Source organism: Oryctolagus cuniculus, chromosome 14 (genome assembly GCF_051225735.1).
Source record: "Oryctolagus cuniculus isolate XC-2025 breed Fujian yellow rabbit chromosome 14, ASM5122573v1, whole genome shotgun sequence".
NCBI classification, from domain to species: Eukaryota; Metazoa; Chordata; class Mammalia; order Lagomorpha; family Leporidae; genus Oryctolagus; species Oryctolagus cuniculus.
Window position 1 is genome coordinate 96674118 of NC_142880.1, and position 16158 is coordinate 96690275.

Sequence of the window (16158 nt, forward strand, 5' to 3'; positions counted from 1 at the left end):
GCCGAGGCCGCGCCACAGCTCCCGGGCCCCCCACTGCCGCTCAGCCTCTCAGCGGCCTGCCTCCCCAGGCCCGGCAGCTCCTGGCGTCGGACAGGAGCACAGCTGACCGTCCGAGAGCTCCTCCCTGCTGGCCAGGCCCGCGAGTCACTGGCACGACTGTGCCCAACGCCCTCCCCGCTGTGCACCTGCTGCCCGAGCCCCAGAATCGGCGGAAGCGCCTTTGCGCACAGGCAGGGAAACCCCCCACGGAGTTCGAGGACAGCACGGCGTGTCCCCAGCACTCCCGGGGGGCCGCGGGGCCTGGCGATGGCATGGCGCTCTCTGTGGGAGCAGCGCTCGGGCAGGTGCTCCTGTTGCGTTGGCACTGGGTTTTGACAGACAAGGTCAGTTCCCTGGGAAGGTGACCCTCACGCCACCACAGGGGCGCCGGCCCTCGGTCGCGGTCAGCCTGGGTCACCGGGAGAGCCGGCTCTGCCGAGGCCCCGGGTGCTCTCCGGTGAGAGTCGGGGTTGGGGCGTGCCCCGCGGGAGGCCAGCTGTAAGACGGGCGGGGGTGGGGACCGGCGTCTCGGCTTCCTCATAGCGGGGAACCCCTGACCAGGCTGTGGGCGAATCTCCAGTGGGGGCCGCCCTGGGCCTCGTCACCGGGGCGCAGAGACAAGCCGGGACGCGCGCACACGGGAAAGCCCGAAATCGAACGTTCAAGTCTGAGAAGCAAAGGGCGTGCACCAGGCGTGGGGCGTGCACCAGGCCCCAGGCTGGGAGCTGCACACGCGTCACCATTTGTCATCTTCACGCTCTGCCAGGACGGTGCAAGAACTGAGAAGGCCAACATGAGGACATCCCAAAAGTTCATGGCATCAGCCAACATCATGACCATGCAGGACCACACCCACGGCACCACTGACGCCCACACAGCACTGACGCCCACAGCACTGACCCCGCACGGCACTGACACCATGTGGCACTGACGCCCACACAGCAGTGAGGGATGCCCACACGGCACCACTGACGCCCACACAGCAGTGAGGGACGCCCACACGGCACCACTGACGCCCACACAGCAGTGAGGGACGCCCACACGGCACCACTGACGCCCACACAGCAGTGAGGGACGCCCACACGGCACCACTGACGCCCACACAGCACTGACGCCCACAGCACTGACCCCGCACGGCACTGACACCATGTGGCACTGACGCCCACACAGCAGTGAGGGATGCCCACACGGCACCACTGATGCCCACACAGCACTGACGCCCACAGCACTGACCCCGCACGGCACTGATGTCCAGGTGGCACTGACACCCATGTGGCACTGACGCCCACACAGCACTGAGGGACGCCCACACGGCACCACTGACGCCCACACAGCACTGATGCCTGCAGGGCACTGACGCCCACAGCACTGACCCCGCACGGCACTGACATCCATGTGGCACTGATGCCCACACAGCACTAAGGGACACCCACGGCACCACTGACACCCACACAGCAGTGAGGGACGCCCACATAGCACCACTGACACCCACACAGCAGTGAGGGACGCCCACACAGCACCACTGATGCCCACACGGCACTGACGCCCACAGCACTGACCCCGCACAGCACTGATGTCCACGTGGCACTGACACCCATGTGGCACTGACGCCCACACAGCACTGAGGGACGCCCACGGCACCACTGACGCCCACACAGCAGTGAGAGACGCCCACACGGCACCACTGACGCCCACACGGCACTGACGCCCACAGCACTGACCCCTGCACTGACACCATGTGGCACTGACGCCCACACAGCACTGAGGGACGCCCACACGGCACCACTGACGCCCACAGCACCACTGACGCCCACAGCACCACTGACGCCCACAGCACTGATGTCCATGTGGCACTGACACCCATGTGGCACTGACGCCCACACAGCACTGAGGGACGCCCACGGCACCACTGACGCCCACACGGCACTGATGCCCATGATGGCGTTGGCGGAGGTTGCCAGGGACTCGGGGCCCCCCACCCTTCTCAGCACCCCGCCCGTCCTGGACGACCACTGTCGCGGTGAAACGGCTCTCTCTTCACCAGACCCACAGCTCCCTCTGACCCCATGAGGAGGCTGCTGTGTGCGGGGCTGCGCCCCAGGGAGGGAGGCGGAGCACTTGCAGGTGGGTCTGCGCGCGAGCCAGCACCGGGCGAGAAGCCTCGTGTGTGCAGGGCGGAGAGCGGCAGGTGGCTCTCCCAGCAGGAACCCCTTTTCCTCAGAATGCAAACTCTGCTCCCAGGGCTGGCAGCGGCACACCTGGCTGTGCCCCAGTGGTGCAGCGGGAAACACGGGCCAGCACGTGCTGCGGGCGGCTGGGACCTCATAGCGGCTCAGCAGGCCAGCCAGTCTCCAGGCCGGGCCCCCTCCTCTCACAAGGAGTCCCCGGGCAGACCGACCTCAGGGTGCTGGCCCGGCCGGCTAGGCAGGCGCGGGTGCAGGAGCCACAGCTGTGGGGCTGCACCTGGCGCGAGTCATCGCCTGTGCCCCTGCTTTGGGCAGGGCATTCGCAACCGGCTGCCGGCTCTTCCGGAAGCTTCCCTGCGCCTGCTCTGAGCAGACTGGACCCAGGCCTCCGCGCGTTCAGAGCTTACCTGGCACCAGGGCACAGGTCCGCGCCAGGTCTCTCCCTCGGGAACTCCATGTGACTTTCCTGTCCTGAGCCCAAGGCCTTGAGAGAGAGAGAGAGAGAGATGTGGGGGGAGAGACAGAGAGAGAGAGAGAAAGAGAGAGACAGAGAGGGAGGCGGAGGGGGAGAGAGAGAGAGGGAGAGAGACAGAGAGAGAGAGAGAAGGAGGGAGGGAGAGAGAGACAGATGGGGGAGAGACAGAGAGGGAGGGGGAGGGGGGAGAGACAGAGAGAGAGAGAGAAGGAGGGAGGGAGAGAGAGATGGGGGAGAGACAGAGAGGGAGGGGGAGGGGGGAGAGACAGAGAGAGAGAGAGGGAGGGAGGGAAGGAGGGAGAGAGAGAGAGACAGAGAGACAGAGAGAGGGAGAGAGGGAGAGAGAGAGAGACAGACAGAGAGAGGGAGAGGGAGAGAGAGAGACAGAGAGAGACAGAGAGAGAGAGGGGCGCTGCAGATCCCCAGATGCCGAGCAGCGCGCACGGGCCCTCCGCCTGGGGGGTGGTAGGCGGCTTCCCCCACCTGGGCAGCCCCGGCCGGGGGCTCTGCCTGGTCAGGTCAAGGCAGACACCCAGGGCCTAGGGGTGGACGGGAGAGGGGCCCTGTCTCCTCACCTTCCCCAGTGACGCGCCAAGTCCCACAGCCCCACTGCGAAGCCCCCGACTCTGACAGCCAGGTGGGCTTAGGGTGAGGCGGGTGTTACGTGGAGAGAGCGCTGGGGCTGGGGGCTTCGTGAAGAGGCCTCTTCCCCTCACACCTGCGGAAGCTCAAGGGCACAGGCAGAGACCACCCCCACGCAGGAGGCCAGAGGCGGGGCAGGGCCAGGTGGCTGTTCTCTCCACTGCCCACACGTGAGCACCTCTCGGCGGCCCCACGTGAGCCACCTGCATCCCCTCTGAGGGTGGTGCCCCAGGGACCCACGGAGCTGACCCTCAGAATGCGGCCTCCACCCTCCCGGAAGGGACGACACCCTGTCTCAGCCAAGCTGTCCCCCACTGTTCCTCCTGGACAGCGAGGAAATGCATGGGGTCCAGCTGGATCTGGGTGCCCGGTCTCCAGGTGGACGGGTCCAGAGAGCCCAGGGGGCGCTGGGGGCTCCTCCTGGCAGGCAACACAGCAGACTGCGCTGCAGGTGCCCGGCCAAGCCCGCGGTACTCAGCCCTCACCTGCCAGGCACCGGAGAAGCACAAGCGTCTGCCCGAAGAGTGGGCTCCCGGGGTCCCCCTCCCCCCTGCCCAGAGCCCACTCAGCTCCCAGCAGCCCGAGTCGGCCCCACACCTGCCTCCCACGGGCAGGGGATCCCACTGCAGGCCCAGGGTGGACAGAGGTGGTGCTGGGAGGACACAGACCCTGGGGGACCCAATGCCCCTTGTCCCAGGTTCTCGGGAAGGCAGCAGAGAGCCCTCCCGCGGGCAAGCACCGCCCCCAAACCCTGTGCTGGGAAGCCCATTTCACAGCCAGGGTCCCGACCCCTGGACCCCACAGCCCACGCCCACGTGGAAGCCTGGACAGCCGAGCCAGGCCTGCGAGCCGGTGCGGGGGGCGGGACCCCAGGGAGCCTCAGTCAGCGCGCGGCCAGGCGGGGTGAAAGCCCGGAGGCCTGGGGGGTGGGGGGGGAGGAGCAGAGGTCTGGGTGAGACCCCTCCCCGGGGAGGCGGAGGGATGTTCCTGTCCGCTTCCCAGAGACCCCCAGGCCTGTGCTCAGGACCCAGGCGCCAGGAGAAGCCGCTCCCGCCGGTCCGCGCGCCCCCAGGGCGCCGAGACTCGGGGAACTGGCGGGAGACCTCGCCCAAGGACTACGGGGTGGGGTCAGCCTGGACTCTCGTGCCGCCCTCCCAGGCGGGCCTTCGGCGGCCTCAGCCAGGCCACAGCCTGCGGCGGCTCACCTGGGCGACCGAGTCACACGGCCGCAAACAACGCCCTGGGCCCGCAACCGCGCCGCCCCCAGCCAGAGACCCTCTCGCCCTCGCCGCCCTCGCCGCCCTCGCCGCCCTCGCCGCCCTCGCCGCCCTCGCCGCCTCGCCGCCCTCGCCGCCCTCGCCTCGCCCGCACCTGCGCCGGGGAGGGAGGCCTAGCGCGCGGGGCTGGGGGCTACGGGCGGCCGCTAAGTCTCCCCCGGCCCCCAGGGCAGGGAGCCGAGGCCCCCCGAAGTCCTGCGGCCGCGGGGCCTCCGCTTCCCAGGTCAGCAGCGCCACCGCTCGGTGGGCGCAGAGAAGGCGCCTCGTGGAGGGGGCGGCGAGGAGGGGACGCCGGGGCCTGGGGCGAGGCACGCGGGGAGGTGAGCGCCAGGCACGGAGGGGAGGCTGCGGGGGACCCCTAGAGTCTAAGGGGGGCAGGTGCACAGGCCCTTGGCTGGCTACCCCTGTCGGAGGCGGAAGCACGCTAAGACAAAGCTGCCTGGAGGAAGGTTCTGGGGCCACCCTCTGGGCCCCACCTGCAGCCCACTCAGGTGTCTCAGCGTCCCCGTCTCGGGTGTGGGGACTAAGTGAGCCGATACAGGGAGAGCTCAGAAATCAGCAGGCCTGGGGAGGAGTGGAGAACAGAGTGGTGCAGCCCCACACCAGGTTAAATCCCGAGGCCCGGCGGACTGAGCACCCAGCCAGGAAGAGAGCCGGGAGGTGGCCTGTGCAGGTGCCGACCTGGGACGCGCCTGTCAGGGACACGGGCTGGTGAGCTCACTCGCTGCCCCCCACCCTGCACAGGACATGCTGTCGCCACACCTGCCCTGAACACCTGTGTGCACGGTCTACCCAGAAAGCCTCCACACGAGGGAGAGGCGCGTCACCGGGACTGGACCCACGCCTCAGGGGCGAGGAGAGGGAGCGCGGCCTGCACGGTGACGCCTGCTGTGCCGTGGCTGGGCAGGGTCCGGGTGTGGTCGCACCTCCCTGGCTCTTCCTGCCACACAGGCTCAGAGTCGGGGCTGCTCCTCTGTTTGCCGTGGGCTTTGCTCCGCCCGTGGAGGGCCCCTGACGGCGGCAAAGCTGGAGCCACAGAGAACACAGAACCCACCTTGGCGCTGCGCCGGGGCGCCTGCACTGAGAAGCCAGCCTTCCCGGTGGGGCTGAGCCGGTCCTTCGGTAAACCCGGCCTTGCCCACCTCACACCCTGCCGGCTGCACTCGGGGAGCTCCCTGGGGAGTCAGCCCTCCTGTGTTGGGGCTTGAGTGCCCGGGCTGGTCAGTCAGCACTCGGGACCCTACATGGGGCAGGGTGGAGGGAGTCACCAGGGCCCCTACATGGGGAGAGCATGTAGGGACCCCACCTTTCAGTAACCTCCCCCTCAGCCCCCGTCTCCCACTGGCTCCTCCCCAGTCTGGCCCTCCCCATACCCTGATGCAGCCCCCAGGTCAGAAGCAACCCCTGCCAGAGGGTCCCATCCCTGCCCCCACGTACTGACCCCCCCATGCCAGAGCCGAGGCCCACACAACCTCCCCCCCAAAGAACACGAGTCTCAAAAGTGCCTTGACTGTCCCAGGCACTCCTAAGACGCGCTGTCCTGGGACTCGAACACTCACGGTGCTGCACGCTGGCGCCGAGAAGTCGGACGGCAGGCCCGACTGCACGCAGTGTCCAGTGTCAGGTCTTTCTCCTTGCTCCCCGGGTGTGAAGGGCTCAGCCCACACCTGCGCACACCCAGGGTCCCAGTGTGGGCGGGGGGGGGGGGGGGGCTCCAGAACACAAGGACCCTGGGCGTCCTCCTGCCCCACAGTCAGGGTGCTGGTGGGAGCTAGGCCGGTTGCCGGCTGTGCTGATGGACGTGAGGAGGTGGTGGCAGTGGCTCTGTGGGACAGGTGGGGGAACAGGAGCTGGTGTGTGCCTGGGGGTCCACTTCCTGCGAGCTCCGGCAGGCTGGTGACAGAGCCGGACCACACAGAACTGAGCAGAACTGAACCATGAAGTGACCACCAGCACATCTGAAAGCCGACCGTGCCCAGTCCACTCCAGTCCCCTATGGGAGGGGCCCAGAGGGGAGGAGCCAGAGGGGCTGTGCAGGTGGAGGGCCCAAGCCAGCCCCGCCTCCACAGCGCGTGTCCCACTCCCCTCCGGGGAATCACCTACCCCTTCCGCAGGTCTTCCCCGACACTCAGCTGTCTGAAGCCCCAGCCCAGGGTGCCCGCCCCACACCATCCAGCCCCCGCTGGCCCCTGGGCCTCCACCATTCCCCCACCAGCTGCCAGATTCCTGCTCAGAATCCCCCGAGACACCAGGGGAGACTCCTGGAGATGCCTGCCCCTGCTCTCAGGTCAGTGGGTGGGGCTTCAGGTAGAGGGTGGGCCCAGGCCCAGGGCAGCTGTTGGGGGTGGGGTGGGCTCAGTGGAAGCACCTGGGGTGATCTATGGAGAATGTGGGGGAGGCTCCCTGGGCAGGAGAGCTCAGACCCCTCACGGCCCCCCAGGAAGGGGTGAGAACCGAGCGGAGGGAGCCGTGCGACCGGGCACTGGGGCCATCTGTGACACGGGACCTGGCTGGGAACAAGGGGACCTTTCCCAACCACAGGGAGTGCGGTCGACCAGGGCGAGGGCGGTCTGAGGCTGAGTGCCAGCCCGTGGTTCCAGAAGCGTCCCCACCTCCCGGCCCCGCCCATTTTGTGTTGGGCTGACACAGGCAGCTCCGTGCCCCAGACCCCTCCCTGTGAACGTGGGGAGTCGGGACCAGCCCCGTTCCCAGCACTGGAGACTCCTGGGCTCAGGCCATGGCGTGGCGGGCACATGGCCTGGGTAGGGGAGCCCCACTGTGCCACGGGGATTCCGGGAGCCATCGCTGGCAGGTCCTGGGCTCCCTGTGTCCCCTCTGCATCCTGCCCCCCCCCGACTGGACACAGAGGCACACAGCAGGACATTGAGTCCCTGAGCCCATGGAGGGGACTTAGGAGGAGCCGGTACCGAGGCCCTGGCCCTGGCCCGCAGCCTCCCCGGACTGGGGAGAGCAAAGGGCTGTCCAGACGTGAAGCGCGGCCCCTGAGAGCTGCCCTCGCCGACGGATGTGGACAGACTCTGTCTCCAGGCACCTGGAAGCTGAGCGGTAGAGGGCTGCGCGCCCTTCACCTCCTCCACAGTCACGCCTGGGGCTGGGCATCACCGGCACGGGGCGCAGGGCCCTTGGGGACCTGCCAGCCCTCTCCTCCACGACAGGTGCTGGTGCATCTGGAAGGTCATCGTGGCCCCAGGAGGGAGGAGGGTCGTGGCCCTGCTGGGGAAGGTTTGGAAGATCAGTGGCACCCGGCCAGGAGGGGGCGCAGCGCCCCGCGAGGGTTGCTGATTCCAGGGGGAGGCGGGCAGGAGGGGGCCCCGTGGCTGCAGACACACAGGCCATCCCGGCTCAGCGTAGCCCCTGACCCTCGCCCTGGGAGGCCCACGGGGGCCGGGACGTGAAGGCGTGGAGTCTGGGGGTCGCCTGCTGGCACCCGCTCTTGGACGGTTGTGGAGCAGGCGTCCCCCTAGCCTGCCCAGCCCAGAACCTGTGAGTCGACCCTCAGGCTGCGGTGGGCACCAGGGCAGAAGTTGCCAGAGCTGTGCCGGCACGTCCACTGGCACACAGCCCTGGCGTCCTGGCGTGGCCCGGAGGAGCACGCATGAGGCCCTCCCAGCTCGCGTGGACTGTGGGTAGCCAGCAGGGGCCCCAGAGCTCTGGGCACACGGCCTCCCCGGGGCCAGGACACAGGGACCCAGCATGCGGGGCAGCGGGAGCCTGTGTGCAGGGCGGCAGCCTCGCCCCGGGGCCCCTCGGCCACAGAAGTGTCCCTCTTAGAATCCCACTCTGGGGTCCCCGTCACTTTCAGGGTGGGAGAACAAGGCCTGTGTTGGCGACAGGAAGGGACAGTGTGAGGGGCGCTGGCAGGGAGCGGCCAGCCTCCGAGAGCTGACGGGGTCAGCGCCCAGCTCCAGGGCCCCCTGCGGCCCCACAGTCCTGCCCGGCTGCCTGCGCCCAGCAGAGCTCTGTGCTGGGGCCTCGCTCTCGGCCCCTCCCCCTCCGTGAGCTGGCCCGGACACTCTCCCTGGGGCTGTGAGCACCTTCCGCGTGGGAGCAGCAGACGCAGGGCTCCCCCGACCCGGCCCCTGCTCGGCTCCCGACTTCCACTGCACCCAGCGTGCGGCATGTGGACGGCGAGCACGGACCTGGGCTGGGAGCCGGGGCCACCCTCCTCGGGGGGCGGCACAGGAAGGCAGGTGGCCGGCTTTGCGCTGGGAAATTGCTTTCCCGTGGTGCAGAGCCCACTGCGGGGCTGTGGCCTGATTGCATCCCGCTCGCCCTCAACCCGCGCCCGGGGCCTGTGCCCCCGGCTCCGCGCGCAGACGCCCACTCCGCCCGCCGGCACGGTTATCTCCTGCTAAATTAAAGCCGGGAGGCGCCGGGTCCCAGGTACACAAAGCTGGGCCTTGACACATGCAATTACTGCAAACACAGGGCGACACGATTGCCCAGGGCCCAGCGAGGGGTTTAATCAGGAAACACGGAGGCGTTCCGGCCCAGTTATAATTTCTCCATTTGCTATTCCTTTATGTTCTGTGTGTTCAGATAATTAGATACACTAGCTCCTGCTTCCCAGGAGGCCAGAAAGGGCAAAATTCCTATTCTTTTTACATTAAAAAGATTAAATTATAATATAGAAAATCTGTAACTTTTGGTAGAAATGACAAATTCACACTACATTAATTTCAGTGCTTACAAAATGTTACAAGTAATTTGTGTGTCTCTCCTCGTGTAGGTGCGTGTGAATTAATTACCTATCCAATTTCAACGAACTTCAGATCAGCTTTTCACAGACAACTCTGAAATTAAAAGAAAATAAGGTGCAATTGCCGCTCGCCGGTGTATTTGTTTTGCTGTTTAACCGTTTAGGCCTCTGTGTGTGCGCAGGCGCACGGGCAGCGGCAGAAGGTGCGAGACGGCGCAGGGGCCGGCACGGGCTCAGCAGGCGCGCCAGGACTCGGCCACCCCCACAGAGAGCGGAGCCCAGACGGGATTCCGATGGGGGCTCAGCGGTGCACAGGCCGAGGTGTCGCCTGGCGTTCAGGTGGGGGCTCAACCTCACTGTTTGCAGGGCCCAGCCTGTGCCCACCCACACTGTCTCGCAGAGCTGGGAGGTTAAGCCCCGTGCAGGCCCCCGTTGGAGCCCCCAGCCCTGCAGGCACCATGCAGGCGGGAGTGGGCGCGGCGGCCACACACGGTGGGGGTGAGCCACCTGCTTCTTCTCCCGTGGGTGCCGGGCCCAAGGACCTGGGCCATCTTCCACTGCTTCCCCAGGCCACAGCAGAGAGCTGGATCGGAAGAGGAGCAGCCGGGACACGGACCAGTGGGGTGCCAGCACTCAGGCGGGGGTTCAGCCCACTGGCCACAGCACCGACCCCCTTCTGTCCTCTCCCCCTTCCCCATCTCTGTCTCTCCTGCCGTACTTTGTTCCTGGTAGAAGGACGCGGGAGCGGGTGTGTGTGGCATGTTCCAGGTCCCCACCCAGCACCTGCTCCCGAGGCCAGAGCCACACTTCCAGCCCGGGAAGCGCTGTCCTGTGAGTCCAGGGCTGCTGCAGGTGCTGGGGCCCCACTGGGGCTGCGGAGGCTGTGGCCACGTGGCCTCTCCTGCAGCCCGGAGCAGGGGCCGTCAGGGCAAGCTGAGACCAGACGCCTGGTCCCTGCTCCGAGCTGGTGCCTCCCGCCCACATGAGGGGCACGGTAGGGACAGGTGGAGGCCGCACGGACCCCCTCTGAGGCTCCACCAGGCCCCCGGTGGGCGTCCCAGCCGGTTCCCAGCCACGGAGGGGCCAGGAGGCTGCACCTGCAACTGCCGTTTCCCGCCCAGCGTCAGGAGGCCGCCTGCCTGCCCGCCTCCTGGTCCAAAGATGCAGCTGCCTCCACGCTCAGCACCAGAGGGCGCTGTGGGCACAGCCACAGCGGGCCGGAGGGCGCCGTCTGTGTGGGCTGACGGCCATGCTGGACTCTGCCAGAGACCGGAGCAGCGGCCTGAGCGGCAGCCGGAGTGAACTCAGAATCCCAGGCCGGGGCCTGAACGTGCCTGGCCCAGGGAGCAACACAGCTCCTGCCCCCCCCAGGCTCCAGGCAGAGAGCCGGGGGACCCAGCCGTGTCAGCCACTCTGTCCCCACGTGTTCCTGGCCCATCCGTCCACAGGCCGGGTCAGGGAGACAAAGCCCGTGCTGCCGTGGCCCAGGAGGGTTCAGGGACCCACATGCAGGATCCAGGCACAGATGCACATGTATGAGCACACAGCTGCACACTCGGATACATACGTGTGCACACACTTCCACATCATACACACACACACGGGATGCACACGCATCATGTACCCACAGTGCCACACTCGAGCACAGGTGCAGGCTCTCACTCGCCTCTCTCACTCCAGGGTCAGATTCCCGCCCGGAGCGCCGAGGGCCGAGGGCTGAGCCTGGGAGGCCAGCGCAGGGCTGGTGCGGCCCCCTCCTCGCTGGGCTGGGTGGATTCACCCGTGAATTAGAGCCTCTGACGCCCGCACTCACACACTCAGCTCTGGACACACGAGAAAAAGCAGGGCCGTGCTGCTGACCCCGCACCCAGTGCCCACCGGCCATGCCCACGGGGGCCGCGGCACCACTTCAACCGTCACTCCCCGCTCCCGACACCAAGTCCTAAGGCTACGGACAACAAAAGCAAGGATGCACCCATCTCCTGACTCCTGCTTCCTTCCCCAGATCTGGGATTATTTTAAAAGATTTATTCATTGATTTGAAAGGCAGAGTTACAGAGAGAGAGAAGGAAACAGAGAGAGAATCTTCTAACTGCTGGTTCACTCCACAAATGGCTGCAATGGCCGGGCTGGGTCAGGCCTGAGCCAGGAGCCAGGAGCGTCTTCCAGGTCTCCCATGTGGGTGCAGGGGCCCATGCACTTGCACCATCTTCTGCTGCTTCCCCAGGCCATGGCAGGGAGCTGATGGGAAGTGGAGCAGCCGGGACTAGAACCGGCGCCCATGTGGGTGCTGCCAGCATCGCAGGCAGAAGCTTCACCCCCTGCGCCAAGACCCGGGGGTGGTGATGGAAGAGGCCATGGGAGAAGCTGACGGCCGTGTCCACCTGGGGACTCCAGCCAGTGCCGCTCCCGGAGCTCCGATTTCTTACTCTGTCCTCCGCGGCTCCTCCCGCTGGTCTTGGCTCAGCTCCCCCAGGGAGTCCTGGAGGCTGGATGGCCACAGTCCGGGAGCTGGCAGGGTCGGTGTGGTGGGGGTCTCTCCCTCTGGCTTGCGGACGGCATTGAGCCCAGCCCTGGCGGCTCCTCTGTCCTTGGGGACACAGGACACGGTCCCACCTGACAAGGGTACACACTGAGAACCAGGTCTGGCCTCACCTCCGTCCCAAAACCTGCCCGGCTCAGGGCACCGCTCAGCCCCCTCCCCCTTCCACTCCCAGCTTAGGGCACAGTTCAGCCCCCTCCCCCTTCCAGGTCAGGACACAGCTCAGCCCCCTCCCCCTTCCACTCCCAGCTTAGGGCACAGTTCAGCCCCCTCCCCCTTCCAGGTCAGGACACAGCTCAGCCCCCTCCCCCTTCCACTCCCAGCTTAGGGCACAGTTCAGCCCCCTCCCCCTTCCAGGTCAGGACACAGCTCAGCCCCCTCCCCCTCCCCCTCCCAGCTCAGGGCACAGCTCAGCCCCCTCCCCTTCCCCTCCCTCTCCCAGGTCAGGGCACAAGTCTCCCCCTCCCTCTCCCCTCCCCCTCCCAGGTCAGGGCACAGCTCTGCCCCCTCCCCTCCCCCTCCCCCCCTTCCTCCTCCCCTGATGTCCTCCTCAGAGACCCGTGACCCATTGCAGGTGGACTCTTGCAACCCACCTCCGGCTTCCTGGTGCTCAGCTCATCCAGACTGGGAGAGCCCAGGCCTGGAGCTGTGGGGCTGTGGGGCGTCCCTCGTCCCTTTCGTCCTGGTTACAGGGCCGCCTGGGGGCACAGTAAGAAAATGCAGGAAGAGAGAGAGAGGCAAAGTACAGCAAAGGAGAGATCTCAGGAAGCCACAACACAGGGGCGGCCTGCAGCGCCACATCCCACACAGGTACCAGCACCGGTTCCAGTCCCGGCTGCTCCACTTCCGATCCGGCTCCCTGCTGATGGCCTGGGAAGGCAGTGGAGGACGGCCCACGTGCTTGGACCCTGCACCCACAGGGGAGACCTGGGAGAAGCTCCCGACTCCCGGCTTCAGCCTGGCCCAGCCCCGGCCATCGCAGCCACCTGGGGAGTGAACCAGTGAGTGGAAGACCTCGCTCTCTGTCTCTCTCTCTGTCTCTCTCTCTCTGTCTCTCTCTAACTCTGCCTCCCAAATACATAAATAAATCTTTTCTAAAACCTGCAATATAAACTCTCCTCCGTGCGCGTTCTCACCCCACCCCACCCCCGCCCGGAACTTGCTTTTCCTCTGCTTCCCGGACGCTGGACTTCCCATGCTGCCCCAGGACAGCCCAGCCCAACTTTCCGCTCTGTCACCGAACGCCCGGGCTGGGCCTGGACGGGGAAGGAGGCTGATGTGGCCCAGCGCACCGCTGGCTGGAGGCCCAAGGCCAGGCCGGCCCAGTGGGCGTGGGCATGGAGGCGGGAGCCAGACGGGAAGACAGTCCCTGGCCAGGCTGGCTCTTCCAGCACTCTCTCGTAGGAACCAGGGGGCGTCCCCAGAGGACATCGATGCCTGGAACACTCCCCAGGCCCTCAGGAAGGTCTCCACCCCCCACCCAGGGGCCCAGCCTCCAGCCTGAGCCCCGGGGACAGATTCGGACCAGCCCAAGCTGGGCGTGGCCGCAGACTGCCCGAGGACTGCAGGGACTCAGAAGTTCGTGTGCTGCGATCAGGGGACACGGGGCTGCTCCTGTCCAGCACACAGGACGCTTGGACGTGCAGCGACTGCCCAGCATCCAGGCTGGCCGGACCCCGGGCTGGCCACACAGCACGATCCTGTCCGTGCCGTCTCTGGAGCCCCAGCGAGAGGAGGGGTGAAGGCAACCCCAGCCCTGAGGGCTGGCGCCCCTTGCTGCGGCCAGGGCCGTTCTCGGCAGAGAGGAAGCCACTTTGTGCTCGGCCTCTGACGTCCCTCATGGTCACGTCCACACGGTCATAGGGCCAGCCCCGTGTGCTGTGACAGGGACACGGGGCGGTGGGCTCAGTGCTGTGGCTGTGATCAGTGCTCACGGAGCTCTGAGCAGGTGCCGCTAACCCCTCTGGGTCTGAGCAGGGTGGGCATGGCGCAGGTGCGGCCCTCACCCCTGTGGACACCACCGGCTCTGAGCAATAACACAGCGTGGCCCGCTGGCCACTCCCCGGCGCCCCGTCAGAGCCTCCACTCCCCGCTCCCCTCCTGACTCAGCTTCCTGCCACCCACGTGGGAGCCCATGTCCCCCCCACCACTGTATGTGACTCCACACGTGGCGGCAGATGCTGTGGTGGCCTGCGGAGCCGTGCCGAGGCCCGTGGACGGCCGGCTGGGGTGAGGAAGACTTTCCCACCTGGGGAACTCCAGCCCCCCTCACAGACGGCACCCAGGGAGACCACCTCGGGCAGCCACCGAGAGACTCCTGCAGCTGCCGGCCCCACGTCCACGTAGGCCCATCAGCCACGTGGACTCTGAGCAAGAGCCCCCAGAACCTTCTGGAATTCCGGACCCACAAAACTGCGGGTGGGGTGATGGCGGCTGCACCTGGAGCTTGGAGTAACTTGTACAGCGGCAGCAGGGGCCGCCGCAGCCCCACCCCCTTCACACGTGCCCAGGAATCCATCTCCCGCCTGTGACCGGCCACAGCCTGGAGGCCACGCGTGTTCCCGGCATTGCTGTTGGTTGCTGTTGTGGGAGCTGCAGGCGACTGCGCTGAGCCCAGCGCCACACGCACGCGCGGTGGGAACCTGCTCCACTCTGCCAGGGACTCCCGCGGCAGGTGGCAGAGATAAGATCTCCTCCCAAGAAATGAGAGGCCTGGGGCACAAAGGCAGCGCCCAGGAAACCCTGAGGCTGGCAGGAGCCGCGCCCAGCTCTGCCACCTCCGCCGCTCAGGCGGATGGCACACACGTTGCTCCCCCGTGGACCTGCCCCAGCCGCCCGGGGCGGGGGAGGTGCGCGCTACAGAGGCCCCCTAGTCCAGAGCCGCCCGGGCACCGGCTGGCTGCAGCTCCCACGTCAGCGCGTGATGTCAGCAGGAGGGTGCCGGGCTGCGGCCAGGACTCCTGGGGCCTGGCTCCCGGGAGGGGGCGCCCTCCTGGGTGCTGGGCCCTGGGCCGCCTAACCCTAAGCCCCAGGGCCCCGGGCTGAGAACAGGATGCCTCTCCTCATGTCCAACGTCCAGGTGACGTCCAGGTGTGGTCAGGGCTGCTCCCTCTGGAGCCCCGGGAGGTCCTGCCTGTCTCTCCCAACCCCCCAGGCTCCAGGTGCTCCCAGCTGTGGCTGCACCACCCCAAGCCTTGCCTCCATCTTCATCGGCCTCCGGCAGGTGTCCAGCCTCCCTCCCCCGTCACACAGGGACACTGCGGAAGCGTTTAGGCCCAGCGAGGCCAGAGCAGTTTCTCTCATGGGAGACCTCCCACTCCCAGCTGGGGGAGCAGGGCCCCAGCTCCTCGATGGCTGTGGTCAGCCGCCATTAGAGGCTCTCGGCCTGGGGTGAGGGCCCAGGACAACTCCGCAGGCAGGAGCAGAGCCGCACCCTGCGGGGCTGGGGTCAGCGGCTGGGCAGCTTCATCAGGAGGCACCCATGAGCCAGCCTGAGCCAGCAAACCCTCTCCTCCCAGCGCCTGGCGGGAATCCTGTGTGCCCATGGGGTGAGGTCAGGGTCCCGGGCAGGGCCTCACCTCGGCCGCCATTCCCCAGCAGAGCGGGTGGCACACGCTTCTGCAGGCTGGCCCAGGACAAGGCTGGCCCCATACCAGGAGCCAGAGAAGGGGACAGGACGAGGGAGGACACAGCCACCCTGGTCAGGGACACACAGGCAGCGACCGATGCCCCAGAACAATGGGGAAAAGCAAATTTCTGAAACTTTAACAATCTGAGGCCACGACAGGAGACTCCCGGTAAAGTAGACAGGGCCCCGCCCCACCCCGCCCTGTGGCCCTGAGTCTCCAGGACCAGGCACAGCCGGGCAGACGTCACCTGCCTGTCCATGTCCCCAGGTTTCCGCGCTGCTGTAACTGATCCAGGCAGTGAGAGTGCCGTGGTCTCGGGAAGCATCATGCGTTTCCTGTTGAGTCTGAATGGACTTTCACCCACTTCACTGGTGGACGCGGCGGCCCCAGGACACCCCTTCCACAGCCTGAGGAACCCGACACTCAGCCCCAGGCGTCCGACCAGGTCTGTGAGCACGCAGACCCCGCACCGTCAGATGAGGGCTGTGAGGACAAGACCCCGCACAGTCAGATGAGGGCTGTGATGAGGACGCAGACCCCGCACCGTCAGATGAGGGCTGTGATGAGGACGCAGACCCCGCACAGTCAGATGAGGGCTGTGAGGACGCGGACCCCGCACAGTCAGATGAGGGCTGTGATGAGGACGCA

The 16158-nt window shown here is 67.0% G+C and overlaps 2 long non-coding RNA genes across 2 annotated transcripts in view; both read right to left on the reverse strand.

Annotated features, from left to right (window-relative positions):
• LOC149122447 (uncharacterized) overlaps positions 1-3453 on the reverse strand; it is a 34869-nt gene extending 31416 nt beyond the window's left edge. Inside the window, exons 1-2 of the long non-coding RNA XR_016220896.1 lie at positions 3276-3453; positions 2633-2709 (exon numbers count right to left, since the gene is read on the reverse strand). This is a non-coding gene — a long non-coding RNA (uncharacterized LOC149122447). The remainder of the gene's footprint in view (positions 1-2632; positions 2710-3275) is intronic.
• Positions 3454-11326: 7873 nt separating this feature from the next.
• LOC138845260 (uncharacterized) lies at positions 11327-13074 on the reverse strand. The gene is made up of 3 exons (XR_011382165.2): positions 12475-13074; positions 11769-11955; positions 11327-11580 (listed from the first exon to the last, which is right to left on the reverse strand). It is a non-coding gene; the product is annotated as an uncharacterized LOC138845260 (long non-coding RNA).
• Positions 13075-16158: the final 3084 nt, after the last annotated feature.